This window comes from Haemaphysalis longicornis, unplaced genomic scaffold, assembly GCF_048455015.1.
Source record: "Haemaphysalis longicornis isolate Haplotype H1 unplaced genomic scaffold, Haemaphysalis longicornis Haplotype H1 scaffold_6, whole genome shotgun sequence".
Lineage (NCBI taxonomy): Eukaryota > Metazoa > Arthropoda > Arachnida > Ixodida > Ixodidae > Haemaphysalis > Haemaphysalis longicornis.
The window spans coordinates 102,877,535-102,883,987 of record NW_027526407.1 but is presented as its reverse complement, the minus strand read 5'-3'; positions in this window follow the sequence as shown (position 1 = coordinate 102,883,987).

Sequence of the window (6,453 nt, the reverse complement as noted above, 5' to 3'; positions counted from 1 at the left end):
TGACTAGTGCCACTTAAACGTCAGATTCCTTCAGTAAGTTGTGCCGTAAATGCTGATCCTCGGTCAGTAATGATTACTTCGGGAGCGCCGTGCCATAGTACAATACATTCGATAAAAAACTTCGCCGCTTCCGTCGCAGTTCCTGTCGGTAGGGCTTTCGACTCGGCATAGCGGCTCAGGTAATCAGTCGCTACAATAATCCACCGATTTCCTGACTCTGACCTAGGAAATGGGCCAAGTAAGTCCATTCCGATTTGTTGGAATGGCACCCTTGGCGGTGGAATTGGATGCAGAAAGCCGGCATGGCGTAAGGGCAGTGTCTTCCGTCTTTGGCACTGGTGGCAAGTCTTAGTGTACCAGCGTATGGTCTTCGCGAGTCGCCGCCAGTAGTAACTTTCTCGTACTCTTGAAAGCGTGCGCGTATAGCCGAGGTGTCCAGAGCTGGGGTCATCATGACAGGCCTCAATAATTTCTCCTCGCAGGTCACTGGGTGCAACAAGAAGCCATGATTGCCAATATGCGAAATTGTCGTGCGATCATAATTAGTTATCGCAACAGCCATCGCAAAGAATTTCTTATTGGCATCTTCGGCTTTTCTGTGCTCATCACCGGCAGCTGTAAATGGCTGATTCACTATTTCACCAGACGCCGCATATCGTGGCGTGGCTAATTCACGCACTCCGTGCCGGCAGTCTACCGATCAAGAATGACAACTTCCCAGCTGAAACTCGAATCATTGCACTTGGGCTGGGTCCTTCCGTCACTTCCACAAAGTGGTAAAGATTGAGAGACATTTTTTACCGACACCACAATGGCTACCGCAGCCGAAAGACATTCATTGCCATAAAATAGTACATCATTACCAAAAAACAATACGATTCCGAAGAATCTATTCTAATGTCATGATTTTAGCGATGGTGCGCCCAAGTCGTCTGGAAATGTTTTTTTGTGAGCGTTGTTTTTGCGTTTATTTTCCGACCGATTCGCTTAGACATGTATATAGCCTTCTACAGAGATTGGTCGGCTTGGGCCTCGTTAAATTACAGAACTTTTATGGTACTGTTTGTGGTAGTTTCTGCAGTCATGATGGGGCAGGAACGTGACCCAATAAATTTCAAAAAACGCATTCGATAAGTGCGTGGCTCCAGAGATGCTGTCAAAATAGTGTGTGTTTAGTATTCTTGCCTCGCAACGCGAAACCGTTTTATTTGCACTCTTTTCGTTTCTTTTAAGGGTAGGACCACTGCACCCTGTTTCAACAAGTCAACCTTGCAGGCACGGAAAATGAAAATAGCAAATGTGCGCCTTGAAAGTGGCCTTCGCGCTGTAAGGGCGAAGTACCAAGCACAGCCCATTACGCCTTGTCCTTATTTCTGAAAAGAGCTTTATTCGACAATATGCGCGTTCGACAAATAAATGATCTGCATGGTCTATCCACCTCACCTCTTTATCTTGCCCGCCGTCGTTACCGGAAGATTTGTGCGCTTTATTCACGAAAGCGATCCCGTTTAGCCGCACAAGCCTTTGCTAGCAAGATCTTGCACAAAAAAAAAAAATACGCGGAAAGCAGCGGCTGCTCGCTATCTCATGCCGTTTACAACTTTGAAGGCTCTTCCGGTGTCAACACCCATGATTTAGCTTAAAGAACAAGGACGGTGTTGCATTTTCTGCGCGGGACATTGGGGCAAGAATGAAAATAAAGAAGAGGACGATTCAGGGGTCGACAGAAAGGAAGAGAAGAAAGGCGAGCAGCGTTGGAACGCCATGTTTGTAGGAGATTAAGCAATTCAGTCTGATGTAAATAGAGATTTTTCTTTCTGTATGGCGGCTTCGCACTCCTTTCTTCAACAGACGGCAGTTGTACGACGCTTTGTCTTCATCATTAGGAAAGGCCAGGCCAACACCACAGGAGGCCTGTGCCTCAAAAGTATATCAACGGCCTCAAAAGTAGAGGCAACGGCCTCAAAAGTATATCAGGTTTTGGAAATCACTCAAAAACTCCGTTCAACAATCGCCGGTAAAAACTTGGATAATCGCGATTTATACGATAAACGGCGATTTTATAGTGAAAAGTGCACAAAACGCCTGTTTCATTACAGTTACTTGTGCGCGACATGATTAAGCTCAGGTTTCGTGAGACAAATTCGTCAGTTGTGCTTGCAATCATTACTGAAGTTGAGGCTGAAGGAAATCTGCTGCACCAGGTTTCCCCGCTTCGGGGGGTTTGTTTGCATGCTCTGGTCAGTGATGAGCATAGCCAGTCTGATACCTTCCTCTAGATGTCCAAAGCCTCTTACATGTCCTTGAACAGAACGGCCGCTCAGCAGTTGTGACGGACCTTATATAACATTACGCCGAGGTCGAAGAAAAGGGAAGCCAGACAGTTTAAGGGAAATTTTTAAAGGAACACAAATACAATTGCCCTTCCCCCTGAGCAGTTGGAGATACTGTTGACTAGCGCTCGCCTGGAGGACCAAGCACTCCTTGTAACCCGGGCTATGACTGCACGTTCAACACATGGCTTCCTGAACTGAGAATCCACCCCTACCTTTACAGCGCAATAAATGTTTCATCTCTCTCTCTCTCTCTCTCTCTCTCTCTCTCTCTCTCTCTCTCTCTCTCTCTCTCTCTCTCTCTCTCTCTCCAGCGAATCGTTCTCGTAAATTGTTCGAATTGTTAAACCACGTGTGAATTTTGAGCTTCCCCACGCATTCGAAACGTATGTGCTGATTTTCCAGTTAGTGTGTCTTTTAACTGACGACATGAGCCATATCGTGAAAGATTTTGCTTAATTTCAATAATGTGAAATAAATAACACTGTTGAACCCCTCTCGTATCGGAGAGGTCATCCTAAGCAGCGGCCAGTGCATTTTCACTGGGCGGCGAGGCTTCTCGCTCTACTTATTTTAAGTGCGAATGCACTTCTTAAGCGAGCCTGAATCGTCCGCCGCCGTAGTCCGCATAGCAACAGCTGCGGGTGCGCGCGCTCGTCGTCTTCCTTAGCAACGGGGGTAGATGGGCGCGCGCTGCCTGGCCGCTGACATGGCACATACCCACGTGGGGGATTGGCCAGGAATCGGGCGTGAGAAGGGCTAATGCACCCGCTTAAAGGAGTACTGACACGAAATTTCAAAGCTGAGATCCGCTCTAGCAATCAAGTACAACGACAACACAAATAGGTGTCTGTGAATAAATGCATCTTTATTTCTTTGTAGTTGTGTGTGTGTGTGTGTGATCTCTCTTTTGCGAACATTGCCGAACCGCGCAAATTGAACTCGTGCATTCGCACTTTCACATTCTTCCCATCGGGGAAATGCGGGGAATTTTTTTTAGCCCAAATGTTGAAATCACATTGTGTATGCTGAGAATCATAAATCTAAAGCAGCGCGTTTCCGTGAGCTACACTGATCTCGTCAGTTATTTAGATTGTATTATAACAAGCTTTAAGGCTGAAATAGGAGAAACATGCGTGTTTTCTCTTTACCTATTTGTGCTTGTGTGGAAGTGTCTGGCATACAAACCTTTGAGATAATAAACATTTTCTGCGAGAGTTCTGAGGTGTTCGGGTTCAGATATCATTTCATCTATGATTTCGAGTATTTAGAATTGCGGGGTATTAAATCGGAATACTCAAGAATTGCATATTTATAACATCCACAAGTTCGCTACAAACGCACTCCGAAAAACGCCAACCGCATTTTATTAGAAATAAACTCTGAAAACTCCGGTCTCCACCTATAAACCGCACGCTAATACTCAGGATGATGCAGTAGCCTTTTTGAAATGGATAGCCAATTATTTGGAGCTAGCTGAAATTTGATGGTGGCCACGATAAACCTCTAGCGGGGAATGGCGAGTCATGCGGAATTTCAGCAGAACAGAAGAAATTACGTCCATTTGAAATGACGAACTAATACAACTTCCCATCCACATTTTGATTGATTGATTGATTGATTGATTGATTGATTGATTGATTGATTGATTGATTGATTGATTGATTGATTGATTGATTGATTGATTGATTGATTGTGGGGATTAACGCGCCGACGCAACGCAGGCGATGAGGCGTGCCGTAGTGGAGGGCTCCGGATTAATTTTGACCACCTGGGGCTCTTTATCGTGCGCCAAAATCTCGTACACACGGGCGTTTTTGCTTTTCGCCTCCATCAGAAAAGCGGCCGCCGCGGCCGGGAATCGAACCCGCGACCTCGTGCTCAGCAGCGCAACGCCTTAGCCACTGAGCCACCGCGGCCTTCCACACTTTCGATAACTCGTGTTTATATGTAGTGTGGTTCCCGATGTCATGGCGGGAATTTTATAATCAACATACCAAGTATGGTAAATTATTTATATAAATAAAGTCTTTAATTTCCGCCTTCGGTCTTGCTGTAGCAAAGTTTGCGAGTTGTGAATAAATATTTTTCAACCTTCTTGAGTTTATATTGATTTAAAAAGTGCGTTGAAAATAAAACCGGTTTTTTTTTTGCACGAAGATTTTTCTTACAGAAGGAACATGGCCTGCATACGGTTCTGGATCATGCGATTTTGGAAACATTCACGTGTTTTTGGGCCACCCACAATAGTAGCCAGCAGACGTCTCCAGCAGTACCACCGCACTGCAATACCTTATGCCGAGCACCAAATGAACGGGCCGTACTTATGCATTCCAGATGCGTGCTATACAGTGGTCAAAAAGCTCTTTATTGCCACACTATGTGAAAAAGGTTTTACCGTCAATACGAGCCTACATAAGGTGATGGGCCGAAATTGGGGGGGATGCATGAGCGAACCAGTAAGACAGAGGCATAAATTTTCACATTCACCTAAAGAATCTGAAAAACTTGTACAAGTCTTAACTCCGAAGTTCCAAGCTACGCACCCTACTTTAGCGGACGGTAAACATTACGCGAGGTTTAGTGGTCGGTATAAGAAAGCGATGAGCATGCCTCAAAAGCAATTTTTGTTAATTTCATTCCTCTCTCATACTCCCCACATATTTAGAGCTGTAATACCTCGAAGTTTTCCGTGAGATCGCGTCGGCGACGTCATAGACATCAAAACACGTAAACACGAAGCTGATTTTTTTTTTTCGATTATCGGCAACTACGTTGACAGTCTCTGGATATATTTCGTCGAAAAAATTTTTAGGCGTCGTGTTAATGATCCTCTTTATTTAGTTAAGTTAGCCCTACTTTGTTTGCATTTATTTTAATCCACCCTGTACATCCCTTCGGCAATTGTAGTGAAGGAAAACACGTTAATCACCGCATAATCTGCGCATGAATATGTACCAACGATCTAAAGAATCCTAGAAATCTGAGTAACCATACATGATTCTCAGTGCAATCGCATGTTTCGCAATGCCCACCATCCTTGTGCTTGCATTGTAAATACTTTACAGATTCACTGAGTCCTTGTTGCATTCCCACCAGTGTCTGTGCGATTGCGCGGTGCAGCAGCGTAGGTTTTCGCTTATACAGCGTTGTTTAATAATGCACTGAGACGTTCTGCCTCTGTGTGGTTGTGAAGTACTTTGCTTGATGAACAACAGCAACTCCTGTTTTTTGCATCACCTGAGCTTAGGCCTAAAATTTCTCTGTCTGTTCAGGGAGGGTTAACCGGCAGGGAGGAAACAAATCAACTTTATTGGGTAAAATTGTGGGATTCTTCATTCTGCGAAACGTCATACTCATCTTACGTCAATGCACCTGTTTTTGTTGCCGAGTTTAGACCGGAAAGCGTGACGTGAGGCCTAACCTCGTCCTGCCGCCCACCTGGAGCCCTCTCGTTCCAGTAACCAACAAAGTTTGTGGAATCGAGTCATGCACGGGCAAACAGTGCAAGCGAAAACAGGCAGCATTCTGCTCTATCGATCCAGCAACTGCTATCCAAACGTGCCGCCCGTAGACAGGTGTTTTTTTCACGAGCTGCGCACTAGAGAAGCCCGTTTCAGCAATTTCGTTAGATTTTACCCAAAATACAAATAAAGTTTCAGGTTCCTGAAATCGCTACTGGCATGCGGAAAAATAGGATAACTTTACGCCAGTGCAGAAAGAAGTATGGTGTTTCATATCCAGACTCTTCGCGCAACACAAAACAAGCAACCAGCCACGGTGGCTCCCTGCCTAAGGAGTTGTACTGCTGAGCCCAAGGGAAGGAGGCGCGTTTCATTCCAGCAGTGGTGGCCAGCTTTAAGATGGTGGTGAAAAGCCAAAACGACCTGTGTGCAGACTACGGCACAAGCTAAAAACGCCGAGGTTTGTAAATTCAGTCCGGAACTCGCCTCCACGGCCCACCTCATAGCTCAGGCGTGGCTTCACGGCTCTAACCCCCTTATTTTAAGAATTAAAGGAGCTCCACACAAATGTGAAAGCTGTCGGACGTCCAAAGCAGCGATTTCCCGCAATATGCTGTGGCGCTGTTATCCGCTCACTGCAACCACCCAATGGAATT